The sequence below is a fragment of the Carcharodon carcharias genome, chromosome 28, assembly GCF_017639515.1.
Source record: "Carcharodon carcharias isolate sCarCar2 chromosome 28, sCarCar2.pri, whole genome shotgun sequence".
NCBI lineage: Eukaryota > Metazoa > Chordata > Chondrichthyes > Lamniformes > Lamnidae > Carcharodon > Carcharodon carcharias.
In genome coordinates, this window is record NC_054494.1 from 18,502,589 (window position 1) to 18,521,811 (window position 19,223).

At 45.5% G+C, this 19,223-nt stretch overlaps 1 protein-coding gene across 3 annotated transcripts in view; it reads left to right on the plus strand.

The window, feature by feature from the left end:
- Positions 1–337: 337 nt before the first annotated feature.
- Positions 338–19,223, plus strand: part of LOC121270841 (cardiac-enriched FHL2-interacting protein) — a 97,513-nt gene continuing 78,627 nt past the window's right edge. For all 3 annotated transcript variants that reach the window (XM_041176362.1, XM_041176361.1, XM_041176363.1), the window contains exons 1-2: positions 338–397; positions 1,797–2,019. The gene's annotated coding sequence lies outside the window, so the exon portion shown is untranslated. The remainder of the gene's footprint in view (positions 398–1,796; positions 2,020–19,223) is intronic.

The window sequence follows — 19,223 nt, forward strand, 5'->3', positions numbered from 1 at the left end:
AGCATGGCCATCTATGGATTGCAACAGAGGAGATGAGGCTTAAGGATAACTAGCTTGAAAAGCGAGTTTCTGGCTAGAATGCCAATAGGGTAGCATCATTTCTTACAGTTTGGAATTTTTGCTGATTTGCATTGGTTTTAACGATGCAGTTCATCGAATTGTTAGTGCAAAAGATTGCAGAAGCATAAATTTCATTAAGTGCATGATCCAGTTTCCATGAACTTTTTGCGTTAGTTTTAGAAACATCAGGCCAGAATCAAGCCCCATCCATGAATACTGGAATTAATTACCAATGGGATTTGCCACAGACTGTACTCTTTTACAGGCCTCTGAGGAAGCTCTAAAGATTAAACTGGATCTTTTGATAGCAAAGACACTAATTGGTGCACTTTCAAAGGTTAGAATATTTATTTTTAAACATTTTAAATAACTGGTTACTATTACTGGTTAATCTAACTAGAAAATAGTTTTGCATATTTGTTAAAAGTCATTATTTTATTTTAAATTGGGTTATTCCTGGATATTGGAGTAGTGACTATGGTTTAAAATGCAAATATTTTGAGGTAAAGTCATTTTCAATGGTGTTAATCAAACATCATTATTATCACTCTTGGATATATCAAGGAAGTCTTTTTTTAAAGCAAAATTGATTTTTGAAATAAATTTGATTTTTGAAAGAAACTCTGGTCTTCCAAATTATTGATTAAATGATAGATTTTACCTTCTGCTTGAGGAGAAACATGGGGATATACACTTCTCAAAGTTCTGGGCAAAGTGTACACTGGAATCAGCAATTATGCCAAAGCAAAGACTTTGTTTTTAGAACTTTATAGTACAGGCACCTGAATGCATTGAATCTTACTATGAAAACCGTTTTCAGTTCATTCATAGATTTCACATAACCTAAACCAGTTTGCTAGATTATACTTGTAAGTCATTTTACTAGAATGCTTTTCAATTGAGCTACTTTATGGCTGGAGAGTGCATATGTCAGAAGCTGCAAAAATCATAACATCCATTCATTGTCCTGTGCTATTATTTTGTTAAATATTAGGCAAGAAGAGTGAACTCCTATTTGTATAGCATCTGAGTTCTGCTTGTGGGAATGATCAATGAAACTGATAATATCTGTCACCGACCAATGCAGTTCGTAACACTGTCAATGAGTGGGTGGATTAAAATGAACTGGAGCCCAGAGAAACGAAAATTCAATGTCACTATATCGACGTAAGACAAGTGCAGCAAGACTACCAGAAGCTATTAAGTCTCACGATAACTCAGTTTCACAGTGGCTTAATTACATCTGTGACTGATAAGTGCTTTTTAAGAACTTCCGGGGCAGTTTAACTCCCTAAGCATCAACTCAGACCACTCTGACTCTAACTGACATTGTTCCATTGGCTTCTCCTTATTAACATAAAAACGTAATCGGCATTTGGAAGTCAGTGAGCCGGGATTTTCACAATTTTGCCAGCAGAGCTTCACCTCGTCAGATCAGAGAGCAATATGGAGCCAGCAGTATAACTTAGGTCTGCAGTCTAAGCAGGTGTCAGTTTCAAACTGGAGCCTTTAGCATCACTGCACTTTTACTGTAATGAATTCACAACGGGAATTTGGAGGAAAAAAACATTATTCTGATGTAATACAGTCGGAACTTAGGCTTCTATAGGGTTGACTCTGAAACCCTTAACAGATTGCCCAGGACTCCATAGCATACCAATTAGACCCCCTCCCCCTACTCCTTGACAACCTGTTTTCTTCAAATGATACAACAGTCTTTTGCTCGATTCCCACAGGATTGACGTAGCTGAATGCTATCTGCATCACAGGAACCACAAAGTAATAATGGGATAGCTAATCTGCTGCAACAAATCCCAGTCAACTGCTGCAGCCGATTAAACATTTAGCTCTTGTATTCGCAAGCAGGAACAACGAACGGCGAAATCCTTTTGGCTGCTTTCCTGATGTCACGCTTGATCAGTTAGGAATCACATCGAGGAATTTCATTGAGCATTTCAGGTCAGTTACAAACATGCATTCAACATCAATGACTGTTTCTCGAGGCTACATCATGCATACCAATGATGTCAGAAGTGGAGAGAGAGGGAGGGAGAGAGAGAGGAGGAGGTGGGTAATGTTGAAATTAATATTGTATTAGGTTGATTGGAGTGTAGTGAGGATATAAAGAAGCTGTTTTATGGAAGAAATATTGTAGGTGGTACTAGGTTTTCTCGATATTAACATTATTGTAGTGTATTACTTGTTGATGAAGGGTGATTAATCATATAATTATTTTACCTCTTAAAACTTCACTGGACTGAAACACATAATATGGTAATTATGCAAAACTGTGAGTGTTGACAGCGATTGAACATGGTTAAAAATACCAGCTGCTTGAACATGGTTAAGACATAATATGAAAGGACAGGGAGTAGTGACATGTGTCAAAAATAACTGAAAAACGGCAAACTCCCTTCCCTAACAGGTTACCGTCATGTGTCCAGTTGTCTAGCGACTCATGCTAGGCTGGCATTTGGCGTGAGCTTTAAACGTTAGAAACTGTTAGTTTACCGACAAACTATATTCCCTAAACACTTGTAATTGTAGATTTTCTGCATTACAAATGAGAAATGTTGGAAATAATATCGTGGTTAGGTCAGCATTTGAAAGAGGAAGAGGCTAATGTTTTTGAGGCCATCTTTCGTTACGGGGAATGTCACATACTGGGGATCAGAATCAGGAATACAGATTAGTTTTGGCTACAACAGGACCAAGCCTGATGAAGGCGAACTGACGTCAACCGGAGTGTCTCAGTTAATTCAGAATAAGCATCGAAACCTTCCTGGTCCCCACCTCTCAGTGCCCCACGCCAAGCCATCTAGAAAATTAAAATGTTACTTGTATTTAGCATAAAATTAAAATGGAGACGAGTTTTTAAAAATTATGCATGCCGACACATTCGAAAAGAAGGAAAAGCTGGTATTTTGTCAGTTCCTCAGAAACGCCTCCAAATGTTGCACGTACAATGAATGTTTTCATCTGAAATGTTAACCAGTCTAGCTCCTTCATGTCGATTTGCCTCATGCTTTTACTTTAGATGACCTGAAATTCCAGATTTTAGTCTGTAACCTCTTTTGTGCATTCTGCATCCGTCCAATTTGAAGCTATCTTGATCGAGGTTGGGGTAAAAGTGTATATTAGCAAAAAGTAAGTTATTTTCACTAAGGTTATTCCTTGCAGGTAAATATGATGGAAGAATCTAGGACTGACATCTTGTACAATCAGTCTGAGAAACACAATGTGCTAATAATATCAACATTTTCTGTTGATGTCGCCTAGATGTAGGTTCTTAAACATGACTGTTAGCAAATACAGGAAAATGACAAAATAGTTACTAAAAGGTTACAATTGCTTGCTAAATCTCTCCAGAGGTCTGTAATCTTTCATGAATGTAATCAGAGGACAACAGGTTGCCAAGTAATTTTTGTCCTCTGAGATTACTAAAGAATGACTTCAGCATTCTAATGTTTTCACTGGACTGGCTAAACCTTTCTTCATATACAAGTGGGATCAAGCTTGCCTGAGTATTTTGCTGTTGACATTCATTGTTTCTCTCCCAGAAGGCTAACCATAAACAGGATGGTCTACCAGCGATGATACCACTTAGTCACATCTCTAAGCTGGCATAGTCTCCAGAACTGAAGTAAAGCTCATAGGCTGACATACTTATATAAAATTTTGAATGAACAATTAAATATTTCTAAGCGGTACATTAAGCTCAAATGTGACCAAGCTTGAAGAGTTTGCAACCAGTAGATCCAATGTATCCACCTCAACCTATTTCCTTTGCTAACTCCTTTTTTCCTAAGAACAATTAAAGACTGAACAATCTTGCACATACCTTAATCTCCGTGCCTTCTGAGGATTCATTTAAGGAAAATCTGTTCTTTTTTAATTAACATGACTATCGACTGCACTCATTCTGCACCTCTTGTGAGAATTCCCTGGTGGAAGAATACAAAGGAAAACCTTACCAAGTACCAAGTAGACCCTTAAGTAATCGCACAAGTAGCCTGCGTGTTGTTTAAACCTGCAGAGCATGCACTGCATGATAAAGTCAGCTTGACTTCCTGAGGCTCTAGTCCCAGAATATCTGCTGCCAAATTCCACTTCTATCTCATACTATCAATCTCTCAGTCCCTCACGCCCAGTGTACCATGTACCATTCTGAAATATTGTTCTTTTCAAAAGCTTTTTGTCCCCTTCCAATTTTATTCCTCCCTCTCTCAAGCTGGATATGTTTCCATGGTTTGGCCTGATGCTCTGCTGCCTCATCCAACCGGCCATTCCTTATAGACCATTTTAGGATAACATTGCGGCCAGCTATATTGCAGTCTTCACCTGATATCTATAGATGCACACTTTCTTAAGAGGACAATGTACTGGATATCAAGACCAAGAATAGTATCTGGATTAAATGCTAGGCTCACTAATAACGATCATGAACCTACCAGGTTGTTACAAAAACCCATCTGGTTCACCAATGTCCTTCAGGGGAAGAAACCTGCCATCCTTACCTGGTCTGACCTTCATATGACTCCAGGCCCTCAACAATGCAGTTGATTCTTAATTGCAGTCAGAAATGGCAAAGTCACTCAGTTGTAGGCAGCTCACCACCACCTACTCAAGGCCAATTAGGGATGGGCAACAAATGCTGGCCATGCCAGCGATGCTCACATCCTAAGAACAAACATTAAAAAGTTAGCTTTGACCATCCCAAGATCAAGTCTGAGGCAGACAAATTGAAATCAACTGACATGTCCCAGTTGAGATCAGATAATTTAGAATAGGAATCTAACTTTGAAATCTTCCTGGTCCCTACATCTCAATGATACAACAAGCCATCTAGGAAATTAGTGTGTTATAAAATTAAAATGGAGACGAAGGGTGGAATCATTCCAGATTTGCACTAAATGCGTTAGCAGCTCGGTGAAGCGATGTTTTACCCGTCAGCCGCAATGGCGGCTTTTCACCATCATCCCAAACCCATTGGTTATGCATTCCCAGGAAACACACCGTTTCGATGGCGGGCACGGTCTCATTCAGCTGCCATGCCATAGCCCTGTCTCTTCACCACACCGGGCTCCACATTTAAAGTGCAGCCGCACGCACACCTCTCAGTGCTTCCAGCCCAGGACTGCTGCACAGCAGACAGGATGGCTCTGAGCTTTTCGACATGGTGGAGGCCCGCCATGATGTCCTGTACCCCTGCTCTGGCTGCAGGATGGGCAGTAACATTATCTGTCCAGTTTGGGAGGCAGTGGCAGAGGTGGTCAGTGCCAATGCCCTGCAAAAGAGGACAGCCACCCAATGTCACAACAGCGTGAATGACCTCCGTTCCACCAGGGTAAGTCACTCTCCTCATTACACTCAACTTACACACCCACAAACCTATCTCACATCCACAGGAATCTCAGACCTCAAGGGACAACACCACTAACTCTCACACACACCCTCACATCTCCGTCAGACTCATATCCTCTCGAGCGCACGTCCTCATCCTGTACAAGGCTCCGTTCACCACACAAACATTCCCCTCAGTGCCATGTGTCCTGCTCACACTCTCTCCATCTGTTTTCATGCAGGAGAAGCTGGCTTACATCAACAGGGAGAGGTCCCAGACCGGGGTTGAAGTGGCCCACATTAGGCCCCTCACTCACTTTGAGGAGTGTTCCATCATGCTGACTGGTAAGGACATGAATCCTGCCTGCGGTGACGGTGAAGTCAGCGGCAAACACCCTCGTGGGGATCCTGCACCACATCATCCCTCTCAATACAACTGTGAATGCTCTCTCTCCTGCTTTTGACTCTGCTGCCATGCGCTACTTATCTCTACTGCCAAGCGACTGACACCCTCAGCCAGCCAGTCCCTCAGCTCCTTCCATTTCCTCACCCCCAGCCAAGAGGAGGCCTCCTCCGCTGAAGAGCTGGAAATAAGCAGTCTAGAAGACCTGTCACAGTGCTTACCCACACCCTCCACCAGCGCAGACACACACACCTCAGCGGGACATAGATCTAGAGCAGGCTCGGGTTCACAATCTGGTGGTTACTGCACGGGCATGTGTCCGCAGCAGGAGGAGGCAGGTTCAGCCGAGCTCTGGGTTTGGCCTCCCAACTCATTCTGGAGAGTCAGCAGAAAGCAGAGAAGATCAAGCTGTTGGAAGCCCTCAACAGAGTCGTATGAGAGTCAAAGGAATGCGTGCGCCTGCTCTCTGATGAAGTGGTGCCCACATGTGCGCACATGGAGGTCTCCATGAGAAGGATGGCTGACGCCATGGAGACTCTGGCCTGGCAGAACATGGAGGTTTGTGCAGACCTGCACTATATCGCGGGAGCCGTGGGTGAGTTCCTGCAGTAGCAATGCAAGAAGAAAGTGGGACTCCTCAACTTCCCTCCCTTAATGCTCCTTCCTCTCAAGGAATCAGGCTGGGGCCCTCAGGCACCCGAAGAGAGGAGGAGCAGCAGCTGGACACCCCTGGATCATCCACTCAGGAATCTCAGAGGCTGCCCTCTCCCTCCGAATCCCCTTCGCCTGTGACCCCTCAACCTCATCCTCTGTCACCACAGAGGGGGCAGCTGGTCGGCGAGTGATTCTGAAGGAAGAAGTTTGTATGTGGCAGGGCCTCGTGCAAGCATTCTCCCACACACACAACTCCTTCCTCATTACACTCACCTCAATGTCCAGAGCATTTTCAATGCCGCCTGCTGGGGTTTGCTTTCAGTTGTCCATCTGAGCTGACCTGCATCTCCGCCAACCCACCGATCACACTCCCATGCAGCACCTGACCTCACCCACCACAACTCTCATTTCACTTTCGATTTGGACAGCATGGTGGTGATACAGTATTTCATTCACTTCCCCATCCTTTCCCCTCCCCCAGCCATCCATTTCCTTTCCCCCATTACAGTTGACCACCCCCCTCCCCACCTCAGCATCACCTTCCACCTCCCTTCCTTGGCCTACCAGCCACAAGCCTTTTCTTTCGGGGATGTCCAGGTGAACATGCATGTTCCCTTCCTTCCTGGAAATCCCACATCCATCCACATTCAACTCTCTGACCTTCTCCTTCCCACCTCCCAGGTCCGTGTTTGCCTCCGGGTCCCCATCAACCATCCTCACCGTCCCTTCTACTGATACCATCAGACATTCGCCCTCCCAACATACCGTCTCACTCTGCCCTCGGTCACTGTCTCCATTCCCTCTTGGGCACCCACCCTCAGTTCACTCCCCAGGAGGATATTATGGACTCATCAGAGCCTTCCCTTGCACATTCGCCTGAACATCCCCCCCTTCCAGACCCCTCACCCCCCCCCGGAACCCCTTCCCACTTGAAATCTGTTTCCCCCCCACCCCCGGGAACCCCTACCTCCCTTGGAACCCCTTTTCTCCAGAACCCTTTCACCCCTTGTAACACCCACCTCCCCCCAGACATCCCCCCCAGCTCAGTCCTTCCTCCTTCCTGCCTCCTTCAGGCAGCCTTACTTCTTCCACCAACCTTACTCCTTCCCCTCTCTGCACTCCTTCTCCCCCCCGGACTCCCTCCCCTTTCCACACTCCTTCCTTCCCCCCCTGGATTCACCCCATCTCCGCATTCCTTCCTCCACCTTTACTCCTTCCCCTCTCTGCACTCCTTCCTCTCCCTGGACTCCCTCCCCTCTTTGCATTCCTTCCCACTCCAAACTCCTTCCCTTATACCTTCCACCCCCTTACATCTACCACCCCAGTTGCCATCTTCTCTCCTGTTACCCCCTCCTCCCCGTACACCCTCCCCTCTACATCCCCCCCAGAACTTCACCGTCCAACACCTTCTTTCCCTCCCTCCAAACCTCACCTGCTCCCTCCCGACACCTCTTCCTTTCCCAGTCAAAACTAGGCCTCCCTCTCCCACCCCCCCCAGTACATCTTCCTCTCCCAAACACAGCTGGGCCTCCCTCTCCAGACCCTGTGAGCAGACCCTCAACGGTGACTTCCCAACTCCCGTGAGCAGCTTCACAGCAGAGCCATGTCCATGAGAGTCCACCCAGCCTGCCATGGATGTTCCTCCAGTGTGGCACTGCCATCGGGCTCCAGCATTTTCTGCCCCTCGGATGTCCGCGATGTGAGCAAGGCCCTGGCGGGTAAGCCCTGACTTCTGCACGTCACACTTGCCAAGACGTGTTCTGCACTTTTGTGTTTCCCCGCCGATGTGGCCAGATGATCCAGTGTGGCTGGTGGCGGGGTGTGTGTGTGTGTGTGTGGAATGATTCCAGCAGGCTGGCCTTATAATAATATGCAGATGTATTACAACGAGGTTCCCAACGTCTGATGTTGGGAAACGCGGCCCCACCATCGACAGGCTGAGCGGGCAATCGCAAACTGGCTTCATGACACCATGGAACCCATTTTTGGCCTCCTTGCCATATTGTCCGCTCACACCCCCAAACACACTCAGCGCCAGCAGGCATGGAAAATTCCGGCCAAAGTTTTAAAAATTTACACATGCTGACTCATAGTTCAATAAGAGAGGAAAACTGGGATTTATTTGAGTGTCCAAACATCGCCAAGTGCTTCAAGTACAGCAAGTGGCTTTGAAGCTGTGATTATAGCATTCTGTGGTCATGCCTGTTGTCATGATGCAGGTCACAGGACGTGTCTGTTAGAGAAGCCTTCATAGTTTTCCACACATTAACACAAGCTGACCCTAGCCCTGGGTCATGTGCCTTCTTACATCACTGTGTGGGCAATAATGTACCTAGTCCCCCATTAACCCTGTATACACCAGACCCTTATACCACAATGCCTTCACAGACAGCTCACCCAAGCAAAGGCTTCACTTTTGGGCCACTTGCTTCACTGGTCGTGGCCCTCAGTTAAGGCCTGAAATATTATTGTTGGTGCGGGCGGGCTATGTTGGGGAAGTGGGGGAAGATATTGTGATTCTTGTGGAGTTTGGGTTCTACAGATCGGGCACAGACTGACCCATTGCTTTGTGCCCATTCTATTCTGAAAAGCGGGCACGATGCACACCAATTACTCCCCTAGTATCTTACATGTAATTTTACTATTCTACAGATAACATTTTAACTCTCACAAATGGTTCGATTGTTCAGGGAAGTAATGGGAAAGTGATACTGAGGAAATGAAGAGAGTTAAGTGTTATTTGCACTGAAGTTTACAGTGACCCAAAGTGTAATTCCGTGAGCAGCGCAGCTAAAGTAACCATGCGGAGTATGACCAAGCTGAGATTGGTTGCTGTAGTTGCTTTGCCTTCCTATTGTAACAAAATTACACTGCAAGAGGCAGGAAATTGTTTAAAATCATGCAAGAAATTGAAAGGGGCACTTCATGCCCAGGTTGCAGACGCAGGAAACAGCAAATACCTACACCTCCTTCCCAGCAAAGGCAATAAAACCATCAGAAAGGTTTGCCAGGGGGTTGGAGATCACCTTTCTCTTGACACTAACAGCACTGCTGATGATGTTGAACTGACCAAAATGAAGACACTTCTGACATTAATACTGTCGCCACATCCCCTCATCCAACCCACAACACCCCCTGCTCCACCCGCCTATTGCAACCTTACTTGAAATGGCATCAGGAAAAGTGTTATCTCATATAATAACTGGCACTATACAAGCCCTTCCCTCCCTCCTGTTCTAAAGATCTTCTTTGTGTCGCATGCGCTTCACTTGTACGCGTTTTAATCACTTGTGAGGACGTAGATTTGTAACTCACTTCAGAGGCATCACAGACTCCTGCTGCCAACAACTGCAGAGGAAATCTTGCCCAGAGTTTTGTTCATTTTTTCAAAAAGGAATTAATAATTACAATGCAAATCAATTATCCAGTGATAATTGGCGATGGTCTGATGGGTCAATCGCTTCTTTTGTTAGTGGTTTAAGGTTGTAAATTCAAAGAATCACTTCCTTTGGTCCATGTGGCATGGAGGGTGGGGGAGGACAATATCTCAGTCAGAGGCGTCCACTGCTCTGATGGCCCTGGAAGGAAGCTAATCTGTCTCTGATTTCCCTAGTGGTCCGGGAAGCTGACTTCCTAACCCAATTCAGAATTTAAAGTCTAGATCAATCCAAATGTTCATCCCTAAAACCTTGTAATAATGTCCCCAGGTCTTAGCCACATGATGATGGCAAGTGCAGTCTTTAGACAACCTTTCTTCAGTAAATGTATCTTTGACTGCAAGCCCTGTACTGCTGATTCCCCTGAGAGCTGGCGTACAAGATAATCAAATGGTGCTGAGCCAAAGGTTGCACAACTAAATTTTGGAATGACAATAGGAGCTGGGTCAACCGACTTCAAAGAGTTTTATTTTTAAATTGCCATAATTAGCCTGTCCTCCAACTCTCCATTCAGCTTTGCATCACAAGTCTAAGGCTTGCATAAAAAGACTGTCAAAATTGAAGGGGGTAGGAATGAACTAAAATGTCTTTCTCTGCTGTAACACTTGGCAGCTCTTTCCATTATAAATCCCTCTTCTACACATGATAAAAACTGAGATGTAAGCTGTAATTGCAATCTCACTGCAGTGAAAGCACTGCATTGGAACTGGTGGTGGGAAAGGCTTGTATTTATTTAGCACTTTCCACAACTACAGGCTGTCTCAAAGCACCTTATAGTGAATGAAGTACTTTTGAAGTGTAGTCATTGCAGCAAACGCAGCAGCCAATTTGCACACAGCAAGCTCCCACAAACAGCAATCTGATAATGATCAGATAAACCGTTTCTGTGATATTGAGTGAGGGATAAGTATTGACCAGGAATCCAGGGAGAACTCCTCTGCTCTTGTTCAAAATTACACCATGGGTTTGTTTGCATGTATCCAAGCAGGCAGAGGGGGCCAAGTTTTAAACAGCTCAGTCAAAAGGCAGCGCCTCCAACAGCACAGCAATAGATTTTGTGGTCAAGCTCTGGAGTTGGACTTGATTCTAGAACCTTGGGATGAATCTTCCGAAGTGTGCCAAACACCGATGGATTGCCAACCCACTTCTATTTTTTTAGAAGCTCTGTGTTTCTCACCCAGAGTTTTGAATCAGGCCGCTTCAGAAATGCGGAGCATGCCTCTTCTGGAATTCCTTCGTCGCTGGGCAGGAACGTCAGGGGAAGCCAAACAATGCTGCCTTTTTATGGTGCTAACTGCTGTATTTTGGTAAGGCTCCATTCACTAACACAGAGAAAAGCTTTGGGCAATTTAATAGCTTTTCACTGTGCTAGTGAATGAGTGTGAGTGAGGTAAGTGGGTAGGGTGCCATCTGGATAGGGTGCTATGGTGGCTGGAGTGGCAAGGTGGGTAGGGTGGCAGCATGGGTAGGGTGCTAGGTGGCAGGATGGGTGGGTGAGGCCAGGTCAGGTCAGGTTGGGGGAAAGTCAGAGGGACGGGAGGTAGTTGGAGGATCGGGACAGTCAGAAGGTTGGGGGTTCAAAGGGTTAGGGGAGAGTTGGAGGTCGAGGGAGAGTTGAAGGGTAGGAGAGGGGTTGGAGGATTGGGAGTGAGTTGTGGGGGGACATGTCAATTGTATAGTCACCCAGGAGTTAGATATTTCTTTTTACTGTCTGACATTTCCTGGGTAACTATCCAGTCAAGTAATCAGAACCCTTCTAACTCTAACTCAGAGTTGAAGACTTTTTTGGAGGGTTCCTGATGCACAGTGATTGCCCACCGGATGTTGAAACTTCCTGGACATTTCCTGCCGAGTCCTTTCATTGGGACTTCTGAGGGGTCTCCCAGCACATCTTCCGAGGTAACTCTGGGGTACGGCCATCCAGAGCCTGGAAGATCTAGGCTATTATGACTCCGAGGTTAAAGCACTACTAACTGAGCTAACTCGGGCATGTAATGGCAGCATGGCAAGGTGGCATAGACTGTACCATTATAAATGTAAACACAGGAATTATGAATAGAATGCAAAAAATGGTGCCCTGCTCCAAAATTCCCTATTCTTTTTCCCCATTTCCCCTGAAGATTTCACGTGGCCATGACTTTGTGACCATGGGAGATCACACCTATTCAACAAAATGTTCAATCGCCTTTATCTTTTGTAGCTATAACTCCCAGTCCATATGTCTCCTCTCAAGCACTGTCAAAGTTCATTAGCTCTTTCTAAATCTAGTTCCCATTCTTGGAGATTCTATTCCCTTGCCCATTTTTTCTCCTGTTCGCCTCGATCTTATGCAGGGCAATGAGCTCCAGTTCCAGCAGTCCAGTGGCCAACTCTGGTCAGACATGTTTCTGGAGGTACCATCACATGAGCTCCTGCCTCCAACTGCCCCAATTCCACACTCCTGCCACTGGCTGTCTAACCTCCTCCACCCAAACTGGGCACAACTGCCCCATTACTGAACAGGAGAAGATAGACTCATCATTGCTCGATTGAATTCTTTTTGACTGAGTCTCTCAGCTTTTTCTTTCTGAGATAAACGAGCAAAGAGTTATGTTTTATTGTCTCTCTGATTGTTTTTCCTGGGTTTCTTACAGCAGTCAAGTCTCCTGGCAACCACTTGGCAATGAAAATTCTATCTATTTTGGCCAAGTAATTATTCTCCATATGGAAGTTGACTACAGGTGGCATCCCAGTCAGGAACAATGCTGCACAGCAGCGATCACCAGCATCAAGAAGAAAGGAATCTTGAATGACTTTTCTTCTTCCTCGCTCTCCAAGCTAAGACTTTATAGCACTTTACTTGAAATCAGTCAAATCAGTAAAAACCAGATATCATAGAAACTTTTCTTATCTCCATTTCTGAGTATCATAAACGGTATGTTTACCTACATATAGTGTAAAAAAAAAACTGCATTTCCTTTAACATGTAACTTCATTACCATCACATCCTATCTATCACTTCTACAGAGCTATCAACATGCTGGAGGAGCTGGTAACAAGATGATCAAAAATATCTACCAAGGCAAAAGTTCCAGTGTTCCAACTTCTAGGGTGACCAACTCTGGCCAGATGTATTCCTAGAGGTACCATCCCATGTTATGCGCTGGAGAGAGAACACTATTACAATGTGACAAGCTTAGTTTTTAGAACATTAATCGCTAAACAGATTTTTTTTTAAACCATAGTCACTTTGCTGGCCTTTTTTTTCAAGCTGTATCTACCCAGTAGTTTGGTGGCTTCCTGTTAAGCATTTAGTTATCAGTTTTTCACTCTCTCTGAGTTTGTTACCTTCAAAATTCTAGTGAAAATCATTCCTGCCAACCCAAAAAATGACCCATTTATTCCTACTTTCTGCTTTCTGCCTGTGGGAGGTCTTGTGGCACAGTGGGTAGTGTCTCTACCTTGCAGTTAGAAACCCTAGGTTCAAGTCCCACTTCAGGATTTAATGGCCACAGAAGGTGTGTTCATAATGTAGCCAAACAGGTTCATTATCAGCCTGAAAATCCAATATGCCTGGTGGTAAGAGTGGGAGAGTCTCTTGGTTAGCCATACTGCAGAAGGCAACAGCAAGCTACTGCAATGCTTTACCAAGCATAATAGTGGACAAGTCTATGGTTGTTAGTGCCCTCTTGGGGCATGGTACCTGAGGGAGTAGATGGTGTTTCCTGTCCATTGACCAGTTCTCAGCACATGCAAATATATTACCCCGACTTCCATGAGCTCTAATTTTATACAATAATGTCTTGATCATGTTTTTGAAAATCCAAATATACTGCATCCACTGGTTTCCTCTTATCTGCTCTGCTGTTTACAACCTCAAAAACCATTAAAAGATTTGCCAAACATGATTTCCTTTCCATAAATCTTGGTTCTGCTTAATCAGTTCATGCTTTTCTAAGTGCCCTGTTACCATGCAACAGTAGGTTCCAGCATTTTCCTTACAACTGGTGTCAGGTGAACTGGTATATAATTTTCCATTTTCTCACTCCCTCCTTTCCTGAATAGCAGGATTACATTTGCACTCTGCAAGTCAAAGAAACTTTGGAAGATAAAAGCTAATACACCCACAATCTCGGCCGTTACCTCTTTTAAAACTCTAGGACGCAGGTCGTCCATTTTCAGACCTGACCTAATGGCCCAAGAGCTAGTGGATGCATTCTTTAATTTTTCAGAATTCCCTGCCACTACTGCAGCTATTCAAGAAGGTTATCACTTCTCAGGATAACTAGGAATGAGCAATAAATGCCGGCCTAGCCAGTGAAGCCCACATCTTGAGAATGTTGCTTTTGAAGTGGGGAGGTGGTGATGTATTGTCACTGGGCTAGTAAACCAAAGACCCAGGGTAATGATCTGGGGACCTGGGTTTGAATCCCACCAGGCAGATGGCAAAATTTGAATTTGATTAAAGTCTAATGATGACCATGGAACCATTGGCAATTGCTGTAAAAACCCATCTGGTTCACTAATGTCCTTTAGGGAAGGAAATCTGCCATCCTTACTTGGTCTGGCCTGATCCCAGACCCACAGCAATGTGGTTGACTCTCAGATGCCCTATGAAGTGGCCTAGCAAGCCATTCAGTTCTCAAGGTTAATTAGGGATGGGCAATAAATGCTGGCCCAGCCAGTAACGACCCCATTCCATGAGCAGATTTTTTTTTAAAGTGACAGCAAGTGTCTGTTAAGAAAAGTGGTTCTTGGACACAGAATTTACCCCAATTTTCCTGCTTGTGTATCCACTTACCTGCAGGCATTAATTAAGGATACAGGTAGGTGATTGGTGAGTTTTAACCTTTTTTCCCCTCCAAACTGGAGAAGTAGTTTAAACCAGCACTGGGGAACTATATAAGTATTATATTAAATTTATAGGCAACTATTTATGTTCATAATATAACTATGGATAATTGTTGAGTGATATTCTAAACTTGAAATCTGATTAGTTAAATGGAAACAAAATAAAGATGGCAGGGAGGTGATGTGTTGCAGCTGTAGAATGTGGGGCTGGTGGATATTTCAGTGATCCTTGGCAACCACATCTGCAGTAAAAACCTGCAGCTTGAGGAACTGTGGCTCAGAGTTCATGAGCTGGAGTCTGAGCTTCGGACACTGTGGAGGGGGACAGTTACCTGGACATTTCACTCCAGGAGACAGTCATATCCCTTAGGTTAGGTACTTCAGGTTTGGCAGGTATGGGAATCCGGAATGTAGCAATTGAGGAACCTCAGTCCATGCAATGTCCAACAGGTTTGAGGTTTGTGCAGCTTGTGTGGATGAGAGCAGTGACTACAGGGAGGATGAACAAACTGACCACAGCATCAAGATGCAGGGGGCCGTTCAAGTAGAGGGAGTTAAAAGGAATGTAGTGGCAGTAGGGTACAATATAGTTAAGATGATAGATACAGTTTTCTGCAGCTGAGAGTGAGAGTCCCAAAAACTTTGTTGCCTACATGGTGCCAAGGTTAAAGACATCTCCTTGTGGCTGGACAGTAACTTGGAATGGGAGGGGAAGGATCAAGTTTTCATGGTCCACTTGGGTACTAATGACATAGAAAGGAATAGGAAAGGGTTTCTAACAAGGGTGCATGAGCAACTAAAGGACTAAATTAAAAAGCAGAATCACAAAGATAATAATCCCTCAATTATTACCCAAGTCACAAGCAAATTGACGTAGGGTAAATAAGTTGAATGCATGGCTCAAAGATTGATGAAAGATGTTACCTCTCATGGGGAAATCTAGAACTAGTGGGCACAGTTTAAAAATAAGGAGTCTCCCATTTAAGATGTAGATGAGGAGGAATTTCTTCTCTCAGGGGGCCGTTAGTGTTTGGAATTCTCTTCCCCTCGGAGCAGTGAAACCTGGATCAATGAATATAGTTATGGCTGAGCTAGGCAGATTTTTGATCAGCAAGGGAGTTGAGGATTAAAGGGGCCAGGCAGGAAAGAGGAATCAAGGCCTCAAGCAGGTCCGCCATGATCTTATTGAATGGCAGAGCAGGGTTGTGGGCCAAATGGTCCAATCCTGCTCCTAACTTTATCACCTTATGGTCTTATAATTATATCTATGTTGTGTTCTTCTTCCTGGCCCTCTTCCTGTGAGCTCACAACCCGTAAACCTGCTGTCCACGCCTTTTAGGATGGCAAAGCTACAGCAGACAGTGATGACGATGCTGGGGATTTTGACTAGAATGTTAAGGTCTAAGCAGTCCAGACAACGGAACTATTGCTTAACATTCTTGTGGTCTGCCTGTAGTGAATCAGAGATGGCAGGGGCCAACTGAGACACCCAGAATCAGTTACACAGCCTTTGAACACAGGTCTTTGGGTACTTGGGTACTTGAGCACGCTGTGTGAGCTGTCATTGCCCTCAGGAACTGCACTTCCTCACCCAACCTAGACAGAACTAAGGGAACAGCCAAAGGAATTTCCTGTCTTGCAATCGTGTTCGCTGCAGCTTGTAATGCAGAAGTAATTGGCAAGAATTTAGCAAATGTGGGCTTTGCTAAATGAAAGCTTTAGCAAAAATGCAGAAAAAAATAGAAGAAAATTAAAATATGTGGTATGGTCAATGCAGAAGGAGAGAGATGTACCCCACAAAAAAAAGTTGCACTTCAATAGCAAAGACTGTAGAAACAGCTGCAAACTTGCTTTGAAAATTATTCCAAAACACATGAGGTTGAATGCTGGGGGTTGGAGGGGTGGGCTGGGTGGTGCGGTGATGGGGGGGGAGCCTCATCTTAATTCACGTAATTCAGAATGGGAGCCCGGGTATCTGCAGCCCTGAAATGATGTCGCATGCAAGGAATTAGGTGCATGACCTAGTGAGCCCCATTTAATGCCCTGGCATCAAGAAGGCTTCATGTCAACAGCAGTGCCTCTGAAAATTAGGGATAGATCTCTTGAAGGGACACATTGCATGACTTACTATGATAACATAGCACCCTCTGCAAAGTGTAAAAAGACAACATATGATTCTGACCTTAAAGTATTTCACCCTATTGAAAACTGAGCAGTTCACGAAAACTCATTGGAAGATATTTTGGTTATATAAGTTTCCCACTGATTGTCCCACTTACCTGATTTAAAAAAACATTAAAAGCTTCTGGGGCAGAATTTTTAGGTTGGCATGCGAGTGTGCGCCCGACAGGTCCGAAAGAGAAATAAAGCGTCAACCCGCACCCTCGCAATATTTCACTAGGTGGGCACGCACTGAAGATGGAGGCACGTCCGCTATTAATTAAGTGGCCAGTTAAGGCCCTTGAGACACCAATTGTCCCAGGGTTTATGGCCTGAAAATCGCAAAGGCTAAATAAGCAGGTGGGTAGGCCACATTTTCAAAAACCTCATCCACGAGCAGGACAAGAGGAGTGAGTGGGCTATTGATGTGAGTAGTTTGTACTTTAGCTTAAAACTTGCTGCTGTTTGCTTGTGCGAACAGGACATCTTCATTTCGCTTCAGAGCTGCTTTGACAGAAATAAGAGGCTTCATTTCAGGACTCAGTGTTTCGGAGGATTCATACCACTTGGGACCTTTCAGGTATCAGACAGCCCTCCCTTACTCTGGTAATGGGGATTGTGGTCTCCGCTGGAGGCACCTCCCTTGAGGAGAAAGAGAGGGCCAGAAGGTGGAGGAGGACATGTGTCCCTATTCAGCCTCCAGAGGAGCACCCTGCAGGAGGAGAAGCGCAGGCACAAGGGGTGCAGGGCCAACAGGAAGTCCAAGGCAGAAGGGGCCACAGAAGACACCACTATCCTGCTGCCAGGTTTACAGACAGCGATGCAGCTACCTCAATAGGTACAATGCTGAAGGAGGCTCCACCTCTCAAGGGAGACAGTGAGCTCCATCTGTCAGAGGATCGAGCCTGAGATCAGCTCTGACTGGACACCCCATGCCAGTGGCTCTGAATGTAATGGTGGCCCTCAACTTCTACGCCTCCGACTCTTTGCAGGGTCAATGGGGGATCTTTGTGGAGTCTCCCAATCAGCTGTCCATAGTTGTGTCAAACTGGTGACAGACATTCTGTTCAGGCATCATTGATTTTCATTTAATACCACACAGGCAAGGCCAGCCAGGCAGAGCGAGCCAGAGGCTTCGCGGCCATTGCTGGCTTCCTCTGCATCCAGGGTGCTATAGACTGTACACATGTGGCCATCAAGGCGCTAGCAGGTGAGCCCAGTGCCTTTGTCAACAGGAAGGGCTTCTACTCCATGAATGTGCAGATAGTGTGTGATCACAGGATGCTGATTCTACAAGTCTGTGCAAGGTACCCAGGCAGCTCCCATGACACTTACGTTCTGAGACACTCCCAGGTGCCGGGGCTCTTCAGTGCTCCAGCCCGGCTGGATGGATGGTTGTTGGGTGACAAGGGCTATCCCCTCAGAAGGTGGCTCATGATGCTCCTCTGTGAAGAACAGAGGCAGAGCAGTGGTACAACAGGAGCCACGTCTCCACAAGGGTGGTGGTAGAGAGAACATAGGTCTTCTCAAGATGCACTTCCGATGCCTGGACGACTCAGGGGGCGCACTCCAATACCCCGCAGATCGTGTGTCACTGATAGTGGTTGCACGCTGCACTCTCCACAACCTGGTGCTGGAAAGGGGGGACACAATGGAGGAAGTAGATCTTGACGCAGCTGCTCAGGCAACAAACGATGAGTCCAGTATTGAGTCCAAAGACGAGCATAGTGAGGAGAATACTCTGGGCATAAACACCCCAACCCGGGCAACCTCCAGGGAGGCAGGGATACCCAGGATGCTGCAGGCTCCATGCTCAATTCCTGACAGGAACATTTGCTTGGCCAACAACATACACCATGTGCCATTGCAATAAAGTTTAATGAGAAACTAGTCAATCATAACACCATGCAGATTACCCTGCACCTGCAGAACAAATGAAGCACCCAGAGACTTGTTGTACAAAAACACATTTAATGATATGGTGCCTGGCATACATTATACAAATGAAATTGAGAGGTTTTATCCATCACACCTTTGAACAATTAACACAAAAGTGGGGGAAACAAATATCACCCATGTTCTGATCAGTCCATGTTCTGACTAAGGTACTTTAAGTTTGTGTTTACGGATGTCACGTCTTGGTGCCCACCCCCCTCGCTGGCACCGGTATTGGAGCCAGTCTGCTGACTCTGCTGTCCTGTTGGCCTCGATGACCTTGGCGGTCGTCCTCTGGCCAGTGGAGCCTGTGCGGGCCCCGCCTGGGAGAGAGTGGCCAGTTCCACAGCTGGCATCTCACCAGTCACCGCAGCCTTATCAGATGCCACGGTCACTGGCAG